The 23,560-nt window shown below is 39.4% G+C and overlaps 1 non-coding gene across 1 annotated transcript; it reads left to right on the top strand.

The window, feature by feature from the left end:
• Positions 1–22,884: 22,884 nt before the first annotated feature.
• LOC149007457 (small nucleolar RNA R71) lies at positions 22,885–22,991 on the top strand. The gene has a single exon (XR_016175354.1). It is a non-coding gene; the product is annotated as a small nucleolar RNA R71 (small nucleolar RNA).
• Positions 22,992–23,560: the final 569 nt, after the last annotated feature.

Genomic DNA, 23,560 nt, shown 5'->3' with positions numbered 1-23,560 from the left:
ATTTATTGGTGGGGTTGCAAATAGCTAGACTTGGGCTCACGGGCGCTCAAGACCGATAACCAATCCGTGAGAGGACGTGAGAGCTTCCCGTTTACTATTTGTGGATGACCAATAGGGTTGATGAGTTTATAATCTGAGATTACACTGACTCTAGTGTGAAGGATAATGGAAAGGAGTGCCAGGGGCGAGGAATGGACGTATCTGGATCTGACTTGATACGACTGAGTAGATGACTTGCATTGGGCTAGGCTTTTCTGTGACATGCACCAGTACTTATACCAAACGGTGATGTGAGAGAGCGGTGACCGATTCCCCTACCATGGTTTTTGAGATGACTTTACCTAACTTCCCCGGAAGACCCAAGATATCTTATATGATTGAGGGGGAGTGACTGACAACCCAAAGAAGTATGGTGCTATGACTTAAAGCATGTCTACCATAGATGACCAGTATACTTAGAGTTAGAATCATATTTGCATCTTATGTCTCATATCATCTGCATCATTTCATGATTGATATCATATGGCTTATGTATTGTGGAATAACTTTCCTTGCTGAGTTCTTTTGAACTCACTCCTTTTTGCAACATTTTGTTAGACTCTACTGCAGGTACTACTACTGTTGACTATGATGGTCAACACTATGAAGACTAAGTTGATGACTCTTAAACTACTGATTATGGTGACTACATTGGTGAAGACTAGTAGTCCAAGATTGGGACTTATTTGGAGCAGTTCGGCCTTTGCACTTGTGTGCTAGTGTTGGGATATCGTCCGATTTTCTTTTTAACCTTTTAGTTAATTTGTTGAGACCGTAGTTTAGTTTGTTCCCTTGTCATGTTGGGAACCGGTTGTAACCCTTAATTTTAGTCGATCTACCTTCCGGTATTATTATAGGATGGGTTTCCTCCCTCCTTTTCACACTTTGACTATTTGTCCTATTTGTATAATTTCCGCACTCTGAATGCCAGTCTCTATGGTAGACATACTTTAAGTCATAGCATCGTACTTCTTTGGGTTGTCAGTCACTCTCCCTAAACCTATTCTGTATCTTTGGAATGCCGTGGTAATTGGGTAAAGTCATCTTAAACCACGGTAGGGGAATCGGTCACCGCTCTCTCACATCACCATTTGGTATAAGTATTGGCGCATGCCACAGTAAAGCCTAGCCCAATGCAAGTCATCTACTCAGTTGTATCAAGTTAGATCCAGATACGTCCATTCCTCGCGCCTAGCGATCCTTTCTGGTATCCTACATACTAGAGTCAGCGTAATCCAGATTACGGACTCATCAACCCTATTGGTCATCCACAAATAGTAAACGGGAAGCTCTCACGTCCTCTCACTGTTTGGTTACCGTCTTGAGCGCCTGTGAGCCCAAGTCTAGCTATTTGCAACCCTACCAATAAATGGCCCCTTTCGGGTATCTGTAGCATGGTTTATATCCCCTACTGGATGGGTTACCAGCCTAGAGCGCCCATCAAACCATACACTACCACGGGTCGTTCGGTCTCAATGCCCTTCTGATTCGGGTCTGACACGACAAGGACAGTCCTAGCCACACAACTAGACAATCCTATGTATGTCATCCAATAACTCTGGAAAGTGTCGATAGGCACCTTCGGAGAACATCCCATACTATTCCCTCCGATGCCCAAGGACAGAAGTGTCAATAGGACACTCCCCAATCCCAAGTTATATGTAGGCAATCACATATTCAAGTTCATCATTTCTCACGCATTCAATACATCTCATGATAAAAGTAAATTCATGCTATTGAAATGATTCATCATAAACACAAGCGATCAAGAATAATAAATTAATATGACAAGAGCATATGAATCGCAATACTACTGTCCTAACACATGTATAACAGTCTTATAATAAATAAAAGGAATCAAGAGACTATGTTCTTTAAGTATAAACACAAATCATAAGTTTATGGCCTATATGTTTATGGAGATAACCATCCTTACCTTAGATTGAGTTGATGATGAATTGAGAATTACCAAGAAATGGTCCAAAAGAAATGTTAAGACCCTAAACAAACATCAATAATAAGTTAGAGAAGAAATTGGGAAGATCGGATGTTAAACGGGTCAAAACTGGCTAAGGTTGCTGTCAGCAACAACTTTGGTCGATGGTCTTTGGTCGATGGCATCGACCAAAGAGGATAGACCAAAACTTCTTCGGGACAAAATAGTGGATTTTGGGGGTTTTGATCCGAAATTGGTTTTCTGGGGTTCGGATCGATCCGGAACTTGGAGGAATGCTTAATAACAGTATGAGGACACTACAAAACAAGAAATTAACATAATCCAATGGTCTAAATAGAAAGCCCCAAATTGAGCTATCAAGTTCAAGAGACAAGCATCATAGCATGAATTGGAATTGATTGCATTGGCTTTGCAAAGGCATGTATTAGCTAGGGGAACTTATAGAAATTCGATTAGAATCATATGCTAGTGATAAACATGTACATAGCATACCATACAACTTAGTTTTGTACAAAATGGCATGATGTTAAGAGGAAAATCAAAGAATACATATGCTAGGCTTGAGATGGGGGCATAGCATCAATAGATAGATAAGAGGATCATAGGTTAAGCAAGAGTGGACACTTGGAGTGATGGTTGCAAGGTTGCAGCACCATCTCCAAGGTCTCAACAGCAAAAGAGGGAAAGAAAAAGGTAGAGTAGAGAGTGGAATGATGAATCATACCTTGTAGTTGTAGATGGAGACAAGAAACAATGATTAACAATGAGTTTTGGTGGAGTATCCTTCACATATGCCTAGGAGTTGCTTTGGGAAGCTCCCCCCACGTTCTCAGGAGTGAAAATGATTGCAATAGGGCTCAAAACACGAGGCTAGTATAAATAGATTAGGGAATATTTCAAAGAATCATTAACTTGGCTGACTGGGAAACTTTGGTCGATGGTCCTTAGTCGATGGCATCGACCAAAGAGGATCGACCAAAATATTTCTTAGCAGAAAAATAGGTATAGTTCAACAACTTCAAGCAGGGATTTGGAGGGCTATACAAGGTCAAATTGAATAGGGTTTTCTTCTACAATTCAATCAAGAAGTCTAGTTTTGGGGAATACCTTCGGATTGTGTAAGAAAGGTCATTAGGTACTTCAACTAAATCAATCTTCTCCGATGCGCAAACTTTCATGAAACACCGATAATGTACTCAAGCAAGGGGTATCATCGTCAACGTCCATGGGCTCGGTCTCCGACTCATAGTTATCAATCAAAAGGGTCCATAAGTCTCTTCTACCAACGCTTCGGGTCTTTGGACCTAAAAACAACAGTGGATCCGGGTTAGGGTCAGGGTTAGAATAGGACTGGATATTACAAACATGGTAAGGTCGTAGCCTATGCTTCTCGGCAATTGAAAGATTATGAGAGGAATTACCCCACTCATGATTTAGAACTGGCTGCTGCTGTCTTCGCTTTGAAGATTTGGAGACATTACCTCTACGGTGAGAAGATTTCTATGTTCATGGATCATAAAAGTTTGAAATACATCTTTACCCAAAAGGAGTTGAACATGAAGCAAAGAAGATGGTTGGAATTAGTCTCTGATTATGACTGTGATATTCAGTATCACCCTGGTAAGGCAAACGTGGTTGCTGATGCTCTTAGTAGGAAGAGTCAGAAGAAAGCTTTGGATTTGAATGCTCTGAGTCAACCCTTGCTGTCTTCAATTGCAAGTTTTGATTTGGAAGTTGTCCCTGAGGATTCAGATTTTGTTCTTTCTGCCATGATGGCAAGATGTACCCTCAGAGATATGATTGTTGCTCTATAGAGTTCTGATCAAGAATTTAAGGACAAGGTTGAGAAGATTTCTTCGAATCCTAGTCGGACCTCAACTTCGGTATATCCATGGATGGTGCTTTATTGTTTAGAGGTAGACTTTGTGTGCCAGCGAATGAGGAAATTAAGAAAGAAATATTGAAGGAAGCACACCAATCGATCTTTACAGTATACCCTGGAAGCACCAAGATGTACAAGGACTTGAAGGAACATTTTTGGTGGATTGGTTTGAAGACTGATGTTGATGATCTTGTTGCCAAGTGTGAAAGCCGTTTGTCAACCTCCATCTAGATTACTTCAACCCCTTCCTATTCCTAGTTGGAAGTGGGAAGATATCTCTATGGACTTCGTGACTAGCTTGCCTCGGACAAGTAAAGGCAATGACACTGTGTGGGTGATTGTTGATAGGTTGACTAAATTAGCCCATTTCATTCCTATGAAGATCACTTATACTCTGGATAAGCTAGCTAGACTTTATGTGGACAATGTGGTGCGTCTGCACGGAGTGCCAGTGAGTATTGTTTTTTATCGTGATCCTAGGTTCACCTCAAGGTTTTGGAACAGTTTGCAAAAAGCCTTGGGAACCCAATTGAATTTGAGTATGGCTCATCACCCACATTCGGATGGACAATCTGAGAGAACAATTCAGACCTTGGAAGACATGCTTAGATCCTGTGTTTGTGGATATGGGTGGTAATTGGGATGAACACTTAGCTTTGGTAGAGTTTGCCTATAACAACAATTATCAATCAACAATAGGCATGGCTCCATTCAAGGCTTTGTATGGTAATACTTGTAGGACACCATTGTACTGGACTGAGACTGGTGAAAGAAAGGTCTTAGGTCCAAAAATGATTGAAGCTACGAGCGCAATGGTTGATATGATCAGAGAAAGGATTAAGTCTGCCCAGTCAAGACATCAATCTTATGCTGACAAGAGAAGGACTGATTTGGAATTTCAAGTTGAAGAGAAAGTTTTCTTGAAGGTTTCACCAATGAAGGGTGTAATGACATTCAATGTTAAGGGTAAGTTTAGCCCTCATTTCATTGGACCTTTTGAGATTCTAGAGAAGGTTGGACCGGTTTCTACATACTAGGTAAGCCACTTGGTGCGTGTGCAAAACCCCTTCAAGTTTGGATTTGATTTGAGCCTTCAATTCCCTATTCTGGACTTGCTGTCATGATTGGTCGACTGCTTGGTCGACTGGGTCTGTCGACCAATCAATCGACCAATGGGATTTGTTTTGTTGAATTAGGTCTTGGCTTCTCTATTTAAGCCCAACTTCGAGTCTAATTCATCTTTTGTGCCTCAAAACTTCCTGGAACGAACCAGAGCTCTCCTCATAGTCATCTCCTCTGCATCCTTGGTGGTTTTCTTGTCGGATCTTCGTTAAATCTCTTGCTTTTCCATCATAAGGTATGTGATCATCCTCCTCTCTTCTCCATATTGTGTTTTCTATAGTTTTTCTTTCCTTTTCTGTTTGAGAACAGTGGAGTTGATGTTGCATCTTTGTTGCAACCATCACTCTACTCATCTTCTATCTTTCTTAAGTATTTAAGGCTTGATGGATGATCTTAATCAAGATCATCACTTGCTTTTGAAGGAAACCATGTCTTCATCTTCTTTCCCTTTTTAGATCCAGGTACTTCATTCTTAGATCTGTTTTTCTAGAAGATCTACAAATGTTTTCCATTAATTCTTTATCAGATTAGTAATCCATCATTTTATAGTTTATCTTCCATGAATTTGCCATGATTTCTCCAAGAACCTTGATTGACCTATTTATGGTAAGTTTTTGTTTCCTAATTTGTGACTTGAAGACTTGATGTTATTAGGGTTTTGAAGTCCTCTGTAGACCAATACACTATCATTGCATATTCCCTTTTGTTTGGTGTAAATTTGAATCACAAAATTTGGATTTCGAATCAGAAATCTCTGATTTTGTCTGTCATTGACTTTGTTGGTCGACTAAGTCAGTAGACCAATCAATCGACCAATGAAGACAGTAGCCTCTGTTTTGGTTTATTTTTGGTTGATTTGATTCCTATCTTCTGGAGATCTTCCCTAATAAGGTATGTACACTGTCTACGATCCCCTTCCAAGTTTAGAAAAGATCTTCCTTGATTCTCGGGATTCTTTGCGAGTTATTTAAGGTAAGGATAGTTATTTCTTTAATTACATAGATTGCATGATTGAGTTTCCATATTTGAATCTTCCTGATTATTTCCATAAATAGATTCGTATATTGATGTACTACTGATGCAATTACTCTAATTACAGTAGCACTATTTGTTTATATAAATTAGTTCATGTATGACTTTACTTGCCAATTATATATGAGTTGGATCATGTTATGGATTACTTTCCATATGGGAAGTTACTATATTTGTGAAATGATTGATTTATGGTTGTGAATGATTAGGTTTGGTTTGGAAAGGGGAGGTGTCCTTTTGACACTTTTGTCCTTGGACATCAACGGGAATATTATGGCATGTTTCCTGAGATGCCCTTTGACACCTTCCTAAACTGTTGGTTGTCATACCTAGGGCTGTCTAGAAGTGTTTGGCTAGGATGTCCCGTTATATCAAACCCTAGTCAGAAGGGTATTGAGACCGAACGATCCGTGGTAGCAATGGGGATTCACGGGTGCTCAAGACTGGTAACCAATCAGTGAGAGGACATGGATCACATTGTGGATACTCGAAAGAGGCCATTCATTGGTAGGGTTGCATATGGATAGACTTGGGCTCATGGGCGCTCAAGACCGGTAACCAACCTGTGAGGGGACATGAGAGCTTCCCGTTTACCATATGTGGATGACCAATAGGGTGTATGAGTCCGTAGTCAGGGACTATAAGGACTCTAGTGTGAAGGATACCGGAAAGGATCGCTAGGGGCGAGGAATGGACGTATCTGGAACTGAGTTGATGTAACTAAGTAGAAGACTCGCATTTGGCTAGGTTTTAACCCTGACATGCGCCAGTACTTAGACCAATGGTGATGTGAGAGAGCGGTGACCTAAACCCCAGCCATGGAATGTCTCGAGGGATGCCGGATGCATTACCAAATGGCGTTGTGTGGTGAGATCTTCCCAAAGAAGTACGGTGTTATTACTTAAAGCATGTCTGCCAATAGAGACCAGCATACATAGAGTTAGACTCATAATAGTTCGTAGCCTATGCTTCTCGGCAATTGAAAGATTATGAGCAGAACTACCCCACTCACGATCTAGAACTTGCCATTGTTGTCTTCGCTTTGAAGATTTGGAGACATTTCCTCTACAGTGAGAAGATTGCCATTTTCACGGATCATAAGAGTTTGAAATACTTCTTTACCCAAAAGGAGTTGAACATGAGGCAAAGAAGATGGTTGGAACTAGTCTCTGATTATGATTGTAATATTCTATCACCCTGGTAAGGCAAACATTGTTGCTGATGCTCTTAGTATGAAGAATCAGAAGAAGACCTTGGATTTGAATACTTTGAGTCTACCCTTGTTGTCTTCTGTTGAGAGCCTTGATTTGGAAGTTGTCCCTGAGAATTCAGATTTTGTTCTTTCTGCCATGATGGCAAGATCTAACCTTAGAGATAAGATTGTTGCCTTGTAGAGTTCTGATCAAGAATTTAAGGACAAAGTTGAGAAGATTTCTTCGAATCCTGAGTCGGACCTCGACTTCGGTATATCCATGGATGGTGCTTTATTGTTTAGAGGTAGACTATGCGTGCTAGAAAATGAAGAAATTAAGAAAGAGATATTGAAGGAAGCACACCAGTCAGTCTTTACAGTACACCCTGGAAGCACCAAGATGTACATAGACTTGAAGGAACATTTTTGCCAGCGTGTGAAAGCCGTTCGTTAACCTCCATCTGGATTACTTCAACCCCTTCCTATTCCTAGTTGGAAGTGGGAGGATATCTCTATGGACTTCGTGACTAAATTGCCTCGGACAAGTAAAGGCAATGACACTATGTTGCTGATTGTTGATAGGTTGACCAAATCAGCCCACTTTATTCCTATGAAGATCACTCATACCCTGGATAAGCTAGCTAGGCTTTATGTGGACAATATGGTGCTTCTGCACGGAGTGCCAATGAGTATTGTTTCTGATCGTGATCCTATGTTTACCTCAAGGTTTTGGAATAGTCTGCAGAAGGCCTTGGGAACCCAATTGAATTTGAGTACAGCTCATCACCCTCAGTCGGATGGACAATCTGAGCGAACAATTCAGACCTTGGAAGACATGCTTAGATCCTGTGTTGTGGATATGGGTGGTAATTGGGATGAACACTTAGCTTTGGTTGAGTTTGCCTATAACAATAGTTATCAAGCAACGATAGGCATGGCTCCATTCAAGGCTTTATATGATAATACTTGTAGGACACCATTGTACTGGACTGAGACGGGTGAAAGAAAGGTCTTAGATCCTGAAATGATTGAAGCTACGAATGCGATGGTTGATATGATCAAAGAAAGGATTAAGTCTGCCCACTCAAGACATAAATCTTATGCTGACAAAAGAAGGACTGATTTAGAATTTCAAGTTGGAGAGAAAGGTTTTTTGAAGGTTTTACCAATGAAGGGTGTGATGAGATTCAATGTTAAGGGAAAGCTTAGCCCTCGTTTCATTGGACCTTTTGAGATTCTTGAAAAGGTTGGACCTGTTGCATATCGATTGGCATTCCCTCCGCCTCTTGCTGGAGTTCATAATGTGTTTCATATTTCAACGCTTTGGATTTACATAGAGAACCCATAACACATTTTACAGCAAGCACCTGAAGGACTTAGTGCTGATCTTACCAATGATGAAGAACCGGCCGAAATCCTGGATAAGAAGGACAAACAACTACGGAATCGTACCATTCCTTTGGTGAAGATTCGGTGGAAGAACCATACCCCTGAAGAAGCTTCTTGGGAGAAGGAAGAAGACATGAAGGAGAAGTTTCCTCACCTCTTTGGAAGCTCAGGTACGCTTTTAATTTTGAGGTCAAAATTTCTTTAAGGGGGGGGGGGAGAATGTGAAACCCAGCCCTAACCTTTACCCAGAAACCCTGTTGTTTGTAGGTCCGACAACCCGAAGTAAAGCAAGAAGTCAGTTATGGGCCATTCCAGTGGAAGACTTGGTGGCTGGCTTAGAATCCATGATTGTTGATGTCAGTGTTCCATTTATGGAAACTGCACCCTAATGAAGATGGAATTAGTTGATAGACTTGGAGTACTCTCTGGCTTGGTTCGAAGGCATTTCTACCTACTAGGTAAGTCACATAATGTGTGTGCAAAACCCTTTTATGTTTGGATTTGATATGAGCCTTCATTTCCCTGTTTTGGACTTGCTGTCCTGATTGGTCGACTCATTGGTCGACTGGGCCAGTTGACCAATCCAATCGAACAATGAGATCTGATTTTTCTAATTAGGTCTTTGCTTGCTCTATTTAAGTCCAATCTCGAGTCTACTTCGTATTTTCTGCCTCCAAACTCTTTGGAACGAACTAGAGCCCTCTGCAAGTAATCTCCCTTGCATCCTTGGTGATTTTCTTGACGGATCTTCGTCAAAACTCGTGCTTTTACACAAAAAGGTATGTGATCATCCTCTTCTATGTTTCATCTTTGATTCTCCATTATTTTTATTCCTTTTTCTGATTGAGGATAGTAGAGATGATGTTGTATCTGTTGCAACTATCTCTTTACTCATTCCCTCTCTTTTCCTAAGGATCTAAAGCTTGGTGGATGATCTTCATCAAGATCATCACTAGCTTTTGAAGGAAAACATGTATTCATTCACTTTCCTTAATTAGATTGATGTTCTTCAGTCTTAGATCTATTTTTCTTGAAGATCTATGCATGCTTTTCATGATTTCTTTATCACAATTAGTGATCCATCATCCTATTGTTCTTGTCCATGATTTTTACTATGAATTCTTCAAGAACAATGATTGATCTAATTATGGTAACTTTTTGTTTCCTAATTTGTAACTTGAAGACTTGATATGGTTAGTGTTTTGAAATCCTCTATATACTAGTATACTGCCATTGTGGTTTCCCCCTTGTTTAGTACCCTTTTGAACCACCAAATTCGGTTTCATATTCTAAAATTCTGATTTTTTGAAGGCCATTGTCTCTGTTGGTCGACTCATTGGTTGGACTGAGGTAGTAGACCAATCCAATCAACCAATGAGTACAACAACCTCATATTTGGTCTGTTTTGGATGTTTGATATCTTTCCCTTTTAGTATCTTTCCTAATATTTTATATACACTTGTTTAGGACTTTCTTCCCAAGTTTAGTCAAGGCCTTACTTGATTCCCTAAGATTCCTTTGCGAGTTATATAAGGTAAGGATGGTTATTTCCTTAATTATATAGATTGCATTATCTAGTTTCTATATTTGAATATTATTGATTTGTTTCCTCAATTAGATTTTTACAATGATATACTACTGATGCACTATCCTGATTACAGTAGCATTACTTGTTTATACTAAATTGATTCATGTATGATTTACTTACCAAATATATGCAAGTTGGATGTTATTATTGATTTCTTTCCATAAAAGAAGTTACCATATATGTAATGTTATGGATTTATGTTTGTGAATGATTAAGTATGGTTTGGAAAGGAGAGGTGTCCTTTTGACACTTCTATCCTTGGACAACTACGGGAATATTATGGGATGTTTCCGGAGATGCCCTTTGGACACCTTCCTAAACTGTTGGATGACATATTTAGGGTTGTCTAGTAGTGTATGGCTAGGATGTCCTGTTATGTCAGACCCTAATCAGAGGGGTATTGAGACCGAACGACCCGTGGTAACAATGGGGATTCATGGGTGCTCAAGATCGGTAACCAATCCGTGAGGGGACAGGAATCACATTGTGGGGGCCATTTGTTGGTAGAGTTGCATATGGATAGACTTGGGCTAATTGGCGCTCAAGACCGGTAACCAACCTGTGAGGGAACGTGAGAGCTTCCCGTTTACCATATGTGGATAACCAATAGGGTTGATGAGTCCGTAGTCAGGGACTATGAGGACTCTAGTGTGAAGGATGCCGGAAAGGATCGCCTGGGGCGAGGAATGGATGTATCTGGATCTGACTTGATGTAACTAAATAGGAGACTTGCATTTGGCTAGGCTTTGACCCTGACATGCGGAAGTACTTAGACCAATGGTGATGTGAGAGAGTGGTGACTTAACCCCCAGCCATGGAATGTCCCGAGGGATGCCGGACCCACTACCAAAAGGCGTTGTGTGATGAGACCCTCCCAAAGAAGTACAGTGCTATGACTTAAAGCATGTCTGCCAATAGAGACCAGCATACATAGAGTTAGAATCATATTGCATCATGTGTTTCATATCATATAGCATTTTACTTTGCTTTGAAGTCTTGCTATTTATGTTGTTATGGATTAACTGCCTTACTGGGTTTCTTTGAAACTCATTCCTTTTGTGCAATGTATTGTTAGATTTCTCTACAGGTTCTGAGTATCATGACTGCTCGTATGAAGAAGCGCAAGGAGAAGAAGCATATCTCCAGGAAGGTGATTGCGGTTACGACAATTACACTGAAGATTCTGCGGGTGGTTATGCTGCGTACGATGCTTAGTCCGACCATAGAGTGGAAGCGCCCTTGCACCATTTTTGAGATTTATACTTATAGAGATGTTGTCTATAAGATTGAGAACAATTTAGTTACTTATTGTACCTACTACTAGGATTAGTTTTCATTCCTTTTCCTTTTCTTTTTAGAACTACTTTTCCGCTGGTTGTAGAGTGGGATTCCGCCTCACTTTACTTTATTGATTTAGACATTCTGATTGTCTTTCGTACTCTGATGATATATGATTTATTCTTTCCTTATTTGGATCTTTTGGATTATACTTTGTACATTGATTATTTATGTTCATGATTATGTTATTGTCTATGTGGGAGGTTGATTACCTCGATACTTGATCTTCGAGGTTGTGGGTCACACACTCGGGTATGCTAGGTAGGGTACCGGCTGGGTGGATGTGACATTTATCATAGCAAGTGGTGAAGTATGAATGAACAGGGAATCACTTACCTCAACTAGATCAACTACGAAGGACTACCAGAACCTTCTGGGACTCTAACAACACTTCAGATCTACTTCTAGCACGTCTCCACAATCGTCTAACCTCCAAAAACAGTAATCCTGAATATAATATTCGTAAAAGAGGTCAGCGTTACTATTTATAGGAGTCTGGGGGCAAAATAGGGCAAAACCCCACAACTAGGACCAGGCGGTCGTTTGGTCTAATCAACCGCCACTAGCAACCGCCCCCAAGTATATTGCTATACGAGGGTGCTTTGCTCAGGGGGTTGATGTCCAAGTACAACCTAACCCTACTGAAGAAATAGGAGAGGTCTTACCTTCATTCCGGACATCTCCAGACATCACTTGCCTTCCATAAGTCAAACTACCAAGCAAGGCAGGCTCTTCATCAAGAGAATCAAGATCCATGGGTTCAAGGTATGGATCATGGACTTCTATCCAGACACTCCACAGATTTACCCGGCTAGACCTTCGGGTTCTCGAACCTGCAATACGGATCCCGGGTTAGAAATATAGGGGTTGTTACATGCAAGACCCATTACCAACCGGAGCCGAGTGACTGAGACTAACCCAAAGAAGTATGGTGCTATGAATTAAAGCATGTTTGCCTATAGAGACCAGCATACATAGAGTTAGATTCATACATGCATCGTCTGTTTCATATCATATTGCATCATGCTATGTTTAGTATCATGTTATTTATGTTAATATGGAATAACTGTCTTGTTGAGTTCTTTTGAACTCACTCCTTTTGTGCAAATGTTTGTTAGACTATCACGCAGGAACATAAGAGCTTGATGGCCCCTACTATAAGATGACCGTTGATGAAGCATACTACCATCAAGGTGCTGACGATCACAAAGATTACTCTGAAGATCCCTCGATGGGTTTTGCTGCATACCAGGACTAGTCCCACCCTGGTGCGGAGTCGGCCGTGTCTCCTGTCTTTTGTTTACGTTTATAAGGATATTTTGTATAAGACCGAAGAAACACTAGTTTAGATGTTTATCCCTTTATTTTCCTCTTTTGAGAATTGGATTGAAATCTTAATGATATTCGAACTACTTTTCCGCTTCGATTTGGGGAGTGATTTCTCCATATACTCTATACTTGTGATTTTCATAACTGGTATCATTTAAATTTTACACTCTGATTATATTGTCTCTCTTATTCATATCTTCATCTCATTGTTTACATGATATTATATTGATTTTATCCTGTTCATGATTATGTTATTGTATATGTGGGAGGTTGGTTCCTTGAAACTTGATCCTCCGGGCTGTGGATCACACACCCCGGGTATGCCAAGTAGGGCACCGACTGGGTGGATGTGACATTATATCCTAAACAATTCAACTATACCCAAGTCCACACTCTCAATTCCTCATATTTAGCAGTGTGAACCAATTTCATATGATGTACTCATGACTTTGTCAATATGACAAGTCATCTGGGCAATGAGTCACATCACTATAGGGTATAAAACAAAAAATTTCCCCAAGCACTCATGCCATTTATCCCCAACTGCTTTCCTAGTCTTGCCCTGAAAGACCGCATCATCCTTAATCCAAAGGAACAAGCTAAAATAGCATCATTGGGTGTCCTCTTCATGGCATAGTGTAAGATGAAGTGTACAAGTGGGATCATCTGAAGGTGATCCTGATGGTTCACACAGTGACAAACCAAGGATCCATTTTGTCACTCTCATCGTCAGTTGACTACAACACATGCAACCAATCATGCATGCTATGGCATAACTCCCACTAAAATGGGCATGTCAAAAAAGAAAGAAAAAAAATGTCATACGAATCTTGGTTCAACCACAACCTAAAGCGTCTAACTTAATTCTTTTACAACTAGTTGTCCAACAACCAATTGTAAAAGATCCACATTCGGCTTCAACTCATGTAACATGGAAATATGGTGTCTCCATGTTTGGGTAGAGAGGTCTCATCTTAGTCCTTACTAATACACCTCTCATTGCTTTGAAAGCCCTGCCTTACAAAACCATAGGCACATCTTACTCACTATTCTCAAGCATCAAGGTGAATTACCCATGTGACTGGGTCAATTCTATACTTGGTGTCAATATTTAGATAAATAAATGTGTACACACAATATCCCTCTTAATATGTTCAATATAAGTGTTCAATTAAGAAGATACATATCTAATCTTCTTGTATCTTCTTCAAAACCAAGTCCCTTATATGAATAGGAAAAATATCTCTAGCAATAAGCTTCATCAAGAGGTTTAGATGACTCATTGTCAGTGGAGATATGAATTAGGACTACTTCATATTTGTGCAACCATATAGTGAATGTAGTGATATCAAACATGTTCGGCCGTCTTATAGAATTTTGGGATGTCATGTTAGAATTGTTATGCTTCCTTAATGCATGAGTATAGCATGGCTCAAGGAACCATCTATTTAGTAAAAATGGCATCGCAAACCGTTGCTAATTAATAACATACTCTCACTAAACCAAAGATAGGGCAATGTGGGTCCATTTCTTACCACATCAAGCAACAAGCCTATCTCTCAAAAGTAAATCCTAATGTGGACTTACACCATCTCTTTTACTGGCAAAAATACTTTACCCTCTCAGTCTCAAATGTGAACCACTCTAGGCAAGCCAAAGGTCTAAAACCCTATTAAGATGTCAAAAGATTCTCTTTATTGATCATCAATGACCTAGTCCTAGAATGCTCTGTAATGAATAACCATCCCAATTGCATAGTGTATACCTACATGTGTGCATATTATCATGCGCATCATATTGCATATTGCATTGGGTACCTTGGACATATGGTTTATGTCTCTCTTCATTAATCTTTGAACATTGATCTAGGCTCAAAACACATGCCTTATCCATTTGAGTGTCTATGGGTTTCAAGTTGCTAATATGGAATTGCTTAAGGGATTTTCCTTATTAAGTCTTGTAAGACCTACCATACCAAGGAATTTCCTAATGCATTCTCTCACCATCTTCAGGCACAACACAAGTTGGGCCCACCCATGTCCTTCATCTCAAGAAAATATAGGATAGCCACTTCTAAGTGGCGACTAAAAACTCCAACATATACAATATCATCAACATAAATGGATAAAGAAATTTTCCTTTACTTAATTGAAGTGATAGAATGATTAAACTTCATGTATCACCACCTAAACGATTGCTTAAGGTCAAAGAATGAATGAATGAATGAGATGGCATGCTTTGCACTCTTATTCCTTGACCACAAAACTCATTAGTCGAGCCATAAAAGACTCACCGTCTAGTTCTCCACTGGGGAAAAAATTATCCAACTCGTAGATTTTCAAATCTAATTTTGTGACAAGCGTGAGACAAAATGAGATTATACTCACCACAAGGGAGAATGCCTCTTATCATTGTAACCTACACCACAGTCTATCCCCTTTCTTTAGGCATATCCCTATGCCACTAGGCATACAATAGAAGATCGACCTCATCTTCCATAGATGCTTATCTCATTTCCTTAGCTTAAAGGGAGCGCTTCACATAATGAAGCAAGCTCTTTCTCGTCTCATGAAGCACAACTAATAGCATTTTTTTCAACCTCCAAAGTACGAAATCTGAATGTGTTCTCATGTGCTTCTACGCGCAAGGAAATCTTGAGTATTTGGTTGTATGCTCCCACTTGATAGCGCACTCCCAATAGACTGATGATCAAATCTCATCTTCTCTAGCGATTACAGGATGGTGTTAATTCCCACCCTCGCCTAAAGCAGCTGAGATACTTTCATCAATCTCTTTCTCATAAGTTCAAGATTGGCATATTTTATGCTAGGAAATCAATCTCACGAAAATGAGCACTGCAAGACTTTGTCTGTGATACAACATTGTTATGGATGTCGACTGCAGTCACAAAAGAGTCCCCCTAGGAAGATATCTAGAAGTGAAAACTTTATCTAAACATATCTAGAAGTGAAAACTTTCTCTATTCCCTGCTACATTATTATTATTTGTTACAAGAAAGAAAGAATTTTCAAATTTCCTTCTCATTAATTGTTTGCAATGTCCACAGGGATAAGCTCAAGGGTCTAAGATACATTTTTAAAAGGTTCCAAGGAACCTTGCTAGCTAACAAGGCTCACATATTGATTGATTGGCCTTAGAAAGTGGGTTAAGAAGACCTTCTCTAGCTAGTGTAGCAATCTTGTCACGATTCATGTGTCCTAATCTAGCATACTCGAAGAATATACAAGATCAAAATTGCCACATCCCCCCAGCTGGTACCCTAACTACAATATTCGAAGGTGTGATCCATAGCCCTGAAGATCAGTTCTCAACAATCATCCTCCCACATAGCACAATAACATAATCAAGAGCAAGATCAGATCATTGTATAACAATCATTAAAGAAACAATCAAGGATAGATCTAAAGAAAGATCACAACGAATATCAGAGTGTAGAATAAATGATACCATCAAAATAAGAGTATAAAGTATAGCAGAAATAAAGTCTAAATCAAAATGGAAAGGTAGATAAAAACTCTAATGTATTATAGTTGATAAACTAAAGAAGTCTAAGAATCAAGGTAAGTCTTCCATCAGTTCTTCTTCTTCTTTTTCCTCGACCTTCGTCTTCTTCTTCTTGGGCTTGTGTACTTACATCTAAGGATCTATATCCAACTTGTGCTCCCAGTGACGAACAAGACGATGTCTATCAATTTTTAATAGGTGCCATCAAGGTAGTCCAATTTGTACTCAGGTCATACCATGAACCAAAACCTTCTCCTAATGCTTTTGCAATTCATCATATATATCACATCCACCCAGCCGGTACCCTACCTGGCATACTCGAGTGTGTGATCCACAGCCCCGAAGATCAAGTATCGAGGTAATCAACCTCCCACATAGACAATAACATAATCATGAACATTAATAATCAATGTGCAAATTATAAATAAGAGATCCAAATAAGGAAGGAATAAAATCCAATATCATCAGAGTACGAAAGACAATCAAAATGTCAAAATCATAAAGTAAAGTGAGGCGGAAATCTCACTCTACTAACAGCGAAAAATTAGTTCTAAAAAGAAAAGGGAAAAGGGATGAAAACTAATACCAGTAGCAAGTACAATAAGTAACTAAATTGTTCTCAATCTTATAGACGACATCTCTATAAGTATAAATCTCAAAAATGGCGCAAGGGTGCTTCCACTCTATGGTCGGACTAAGCATCGTACGCAACATAACCACCCACGGAATCTTCAGTGTAATTGTCGTAACCGCAATCACCTTCCGAGAGATATGTCTCTTCTCCTTACGCTTCTTCATACGAGCAGTCATGATACTCCGAACCTGTAGAAAAATCTAATAGTACATAGCACAAAAGGAATGAGTTTCAAAGAAACCCAGTAAGGTAGTTAATCCATAACAACATAAATAGCAGGATTTCAAAGCAGAGTGAAATGCTATATGATATGAAACACATGATGCAATATGATTCTAACTCTATGTATGCTGGTCTCTATTAGGAGACATGCTTTAAGTCATAGCATCGTACTTCTTTAGGAAGGTCTCATCACACAACCCCTTTTGGTAGTGGGTTCGACATCCCTCGGGACATTCCATGGCTGGGGGTTAAGTCACCACTTTCTCACATCACCATTGGTCTAAGTACTGGCGCATGTCAGGGTCAAAGCCTAGCCAAATGCAAGTCTCCTACTTAGTTACATCAAGTCAGATCCAGATACGTCCATTCCTCTCCCCTGGCGATCCTTTCTGGTATCCTTCACACTAGAGTCCTCATAGTCCCTGACTACGGACTCATCAAACCTATAGGTCATCCATATATGGTAAACGAGAAGCTCTCACGTCCCCTCACGGGTTGGTTACCGGTCTTGAGCGCCCGTGAGCCCAAGTCTATCCATATGCAACCTTACCAATAAATGGCCCCCACAATGTGATTCCTGTCCTCTCACGAGTTGGTTACCGGTTTTGAGTGCCCATGAATCCCCATTGCTACCACGGGTCGTTCGGTCTCAATACCCCTCCGATTAGGGTCTGACATAACAGGACATCCTAGCCATACACTACTAGACAACCCTAAATATGTCATCCAACAGTTTAGGAAGGTGTCCAAAGGGCATCTCCGAAAACATCCCATAATATTCCTGTAGTTGTCCAAGGACAGAAGTGTCAAAAGGACACCTCTCCTTTCCAAACCATACTTAGTCATACACAAACATAATTCCATCATATCACATATATGGTAACTTCTTATATGGAAAGAAATCAATAATGACATCCAACTTGCATATAATTGATAAGTAAATTATACATGAATCAATTGATATGATCAAGTAATGCTACTGTAATTCAAAGTAATTGCATCAGTAGTATATCAGTGTAAGAATCTAATTAAGGAAATAAATCAAAGATTCAAATATAGAACTAGAACATTCAATCTATGTAGTTAAGGAAATAACCATCTTTACCTTATATAACTCGCAAAAGGACTCTTAGGGAATCAAGTAAGACATTGACTAAAGTTGGGAAGAAAGTCCTAAACAAGTATATTTAACATATTAGGAAAGATACCTAAAAGGAAAGATATCAAAACATCCAAAACAGACTAAATATGAAGTTGCTGTCCTCATTGGTCGATTGATTGGTCTACTGCCTCAATCGACCAATGAGTCGACCAACAGAAAGTGGCCTTCAAAATCAGAAATTTTAGAATATAAAACCGAATCTGGTGGTTCAAAAGGGTACTAAACAAGGGGGAAACTACTATTGTCACATCCCCCCAGCCAGTACCCTAGCTGGCATACCCGGAAGTGTGATCCACAGCCCCAAAAATTAAGTATCGAGGAAATCATCCTCCCACATATCATAAACAAGAAGTAATCAAGGTTTAGATATTATAAACAAAAGATTTAAACTCAAGAAACGAATAATCAATATAATTAGAGTGCGGAAAATGATACCAGATATCCGAAGATATCAAAATAGAGTAGAGAGAGGCGGAAACTCACTCCACAGCTACAACGGAACGTAGTATGTAAGTCTAAAAGGAATTACAACTGAAACAAAAGAAAATAAGAAAGACAAACTAACTTAAGAGTTTTCTTTCCTATAGATGACATCTTCAAAATAGTGGACTTCGTCAGTCCAACAGAGAGGCTCCAACTCCACGTTACGACTAATCGTAGTACGCAACTTGATCGCTCGAGGGATCATCAGTGTAATCTTGATTGTCGCCAACACCTTGCGTGTAATACGCTTGATCGTGTCGCTAACCAATCAAAAATAAAATCCTACACTAATCTAGCAAGCAGAAAGTACGGGGTCGAACTATTGGGAACTGAAAGGCTAAGTCACTAAGATTGAATTCAACAAAACAAAATTTAAACTAAATCTATTAATTAATGCAAAAACTTAAACTATGAATATGTGAAGATCTTTGGGATTTCGAATCCCCAATGCTTTTCCCTAACCGATATAACTCTACACTTCAAAGTAAATTAGGGATGGTCTTCCTAGATATGCCCTATCTTCGCAAGACTATCGTCTTTCGCGGAAGCTTGGCACGCTTAGTTCACTGAGCTATAGAACATTTTTGGCCAAACTCAAACACAATCAACTAGAAGAGATAGAACAATCAAATTAATGAAATAAGCATGGTTCATCTACATCCCAAAGAAAAGGAACTAGCTACTCATTATCACAAAATTCCTAAGAAAAATAAAGATGAAACATAGGGAGAGAGAGAGAGAGAGATGTGGTCTTCTTCTTCAGCAATGAGAGATGAGAGCCGCATTCGTCGTCTTCTTCTCTTCTCTGTGGTTGGCTTCTTTTTTATGTCTCCTGCACACAATGAATCCTCTCTCTTTACCAGTCGATTTGACCTTTATTCTTTCGTAATGTGAAAAAACTCAAAACTGGAAAGTTGTAGATATTTTCAATATCGTTCCATAGCATCTTAAATCATCGAAATCCAAGCTCATACGAGAGAGATATTCCCAAAATACTGAAGGTAGGTCTGTTTACCCGATTTTCAGATTTATTACCAATTTTGTTCCTTAGACTTCCACATGTTTCCAATTTGGCTAAGATCTCACTTTTCATGATTTTTTGGGCAGCAAAATTGAATGCCATGATTTAAAATCCACCAATATCTAATATATTTGCCAACTTTACTCCATATTATCTCTAATATCCAAAATCACCTTAATCCTGAAAAACACACAAAAATACTCAATTAGCTCTCTTTAATTAAATAATTATGGGGAATTAAATCAAATAAATAATGGTAAATGCATGCTTATCAAATACCCCCACACTTGAGTGTTTGCTAGTCCTCGAGCAAAACAAAACAATAAAAGTAATACAAAAAATAAAAAATAAAAACCTAACTCATTTTCGTAGGAATCACGGTTGCACTTAGCATGTGCAACAAGCCTTTAAACCCCTAGGTTACCCTAGTGGATGAGTTGTGTCTCGTGAGTGTTTGCAGAGAATATACACTCAAAATTCTTAAGTGCTCTTCTAATTATTCTGGCAGTAGTAAGAGTAAAAAAATAGATTCCAAGACAAAGACACTCCACTAAAGATTAAAGGGAATATAAGCACCCCCACACTTAAGCTCTTACACCCTCTCTTGAGTCTAGCTCTAGGCAAACAATTCAACCGAGAGCTCCACTTGCTACCAGCACCCTAGAAAGACAAACTAGGTACCAAAAATACCAGAACTCAAGACTGCATCGCCTTCTGCTTTCTCCTTTATAGCCTTATCCTTCTTTCTTTTGGTCCGCTAGTCCGTGCAATGTCTTGCCTCTTAAGCTTTCTAGATGGCCTATGTAACGAGTGTTGGGTCAGCCGCTCTCAAGCCAGATGGCCTTAAGGGACTAGGTGTAGAATACCCCTCGAACTTACTTACTCAAGCCAACTAGGCTACAAGCCAAGACTGGACCAAAGACACCCCAACTGTTTGACGCGAAGCACGATGTTGGTGACACCGAGACCCGGTTACTAAGAAGGAGGTCTAACCTTTAAACTTCAGCATATATTTTCTTTTTCTTTTTCTTTTTTCACATTATACTTCAATTCACTTCACATTTAAATAGTCTAAAATCGGTCTCAACTTGTCACCATAAGCACAAGGCAATACAAGATAACTAGATGGTCAAACTTTTTGGACTACCTGAAATTCCTATTTTCTGATTCAACCTCGGTCTCAAAATGTAAAACCCATTACTATTCTCTCAAGAGGGTGTTCATTACATCAGATGTGATTTCTAAAACACTTAAACTCTCATTTTGTATCTAAGCAAGGAATTAAAACATTTATCTTACCAAAGCCAGAAAAAATTGGGCACTTTTTATCTTTTGTGACAATGCTCTACCAACAATCAACAAGTCTTACTTGAGTTGATACCCCCCCCCCCCACACACTTAAATTATGCAATGACCTCAGTGCATGCAAGATATATAAAAAAAATGATAGAAGCAAATAGAGGAAAGAGTGTACCCGATGTTTGAAATAATGATAGAGCACGCAACAGTAAAACCTAGCAACAAACAAAGAAAATTAAGGGAAAAAAAAATAATATCTAAACATATGGGTTGCCTCCCATAAAGCGCTAAGTTTAGAGTCTTCAGCCAGACTCAGTAAGAAGCAGCCAATGGAGGTGGAAGCTCAAATCTAAATGTGAATGGTGACTGCTCCAAAGAAGTGGAAGAGCCCAACAATGTGTTGACTTCCTCAATATTTAGGTTATATTCCCCAAATGGCAAGTAATGTTGTAGGGGATCATCAATAAGAATGTTTAGAATATAATCAACCACTACCTCATCAATAAAGTTAATCGCAAAGCACTCTTCATCTCTATTTGGGCTTAAAGATACATTCTTTATAGAATCTGGAATTGAGGACTCAAGGCTTTGGGAGTGTAAGATTCAAGAGTAGGACCCTCTACAATCGGAATGTCCAACCCCTTACAAGGAAATAGATGGGAAATACTCACATGTGGTGTTTCTTTACTAGTCTTGTGTGCATCATTGCCAGTCTCATGGGTCAAATCAACCTCCGCTCGACTCTCAAGATCAATGGGCAATGGCTTGGGAGTAGGAAAATGTGCATAATATTCTTTCCCACTACATGTCACAATAGAGACTGCTTGGACTTGTTCCTTCCTTGACCCAATTTGATGATTAACGTTACTTATTGGTTGACTAGGTAACTGGCCAACCTCCCTCCTACTGATGGCATCAACTAGTTGACCAAGTTGGGTTTCCAATTTGTTAATGGACTGAGAATGGAAATGCAACAATTGAGTGTTTTGCTCTAATCCACTAAGCGCCTTTAGTACATTTTCCTCAAATGATGAATTATGTGAGGGTTGTGAAGATGATGGTTGCTCATTCCTATAGACATTTTGGTGCATATTAAATGGAGGTGGCCTAAAAGGTATTTGATTAGAGGGATTGGGCATTGAGTTTCGCCATGAAAATTGGGGTGGTTTCGCCATCCTGGGTTGTAGGCATTGTAATATGGATCATTACCCAATTTAGAGACTCCTTGTGCCAAATGTGCATGCTCCTTAACAAACTCAGGGTATTGTGTAGCCAAATAGCACTCACTGACATGATGGGATATGCTAGAACATAAATCACATGCTTCAATCTGATTAGGTGGAGAGGAACTTGTAGGAAGTGGAGATGTGGTTTGTTGTCCTAATGACAAGAGATAATCCAATTTCTTAGATAGCAAGTCAACCTTAACACTCATCTCAACGGTAGGATTGATCTCATAGAGACTGCTCCTCTTTGGTTGCCCAATGGATGGAATCTCAGTCCTAGTTGCTGAAGCATGGTGTTTGGAGTTTTCACTAAGGGTATCAAAAAGTTCCCATGCCTCATTCTCATTCTTGTGCATGAAAGTCCCACCACAAGAAGAATCAACCATTTGCCTATGTCGGTCTCTAAGGCCATCATAAAAGCATTGAACCAATTGCCATTTAGGAATAGCATGGTGGGGGCACTTTCTAAGTAATTCTTTTAGTCTTTCCCAAGCCTCATGAAATTGTTCTCCTTCTTGTTGGGAGAAACTCGTTATCGCTCTCCTAATGCTATTGGTACAGCCAATGGGGAAGAACTTTTTAAGGAACTCCTATTGCATTTCTACCCAAGTGAAAATTTTAACATTGTCCAAAAAATGAAGCCAATGCTTAGCTTTATTTTTAAGGGAGAATGGAAAAAGAAGTAACCTTAAAGCATCAACTGAGAGGTTTTGAATTTTAACTGTGGATGACACCTCTAAAAACTCATCTAAGTGCTTATAAGGCTCTTCATTGGCAAGTCCATAAAAAGATGGTAGCATTTGAATCACACTAGATTTGATCTCATATTGAGCCGCCTCTATGTTAGGCAACTTAAGACAAGAAACCGGAGTATATATCATAGGAATGAAATGCTCACTCAAGGGCCTCATTGGAGGCTCATAGTTTGCCATGGTTCTTTGCCTTCTAAGGTTGGCCAAAATCTCTTCTAACTCTAAGTCAAATGGAGTCAACTTAGGGTTTAGGGACGGACAACCAGGCATACACACAGAAGAATAAAAAAAAAAAAGCTAAATAAGTAAAATTAAAACAAAATAACTATAGCAAAAGGGAGAGTTTAGGACGTACCTGAAGCGCAATC

Source organism: Hakea prostrata, chromosome 8 (genome assembly GCF_041222555.1).
Source record: "Hakea prostrata isolate BN-2017 chromosome 8, UWA_Hpros_2, whole genome shotgun sequence".
Lineage (NCBI taxonomy): Eukaryota > Viridiplantae > Streptophyta > Magnoliopsida > Proteales > Proteaceae > Hakea > Hakea prostrata.
This window is presented reverse-complemented; position numbering and strand designations above follow the sequence as displayed.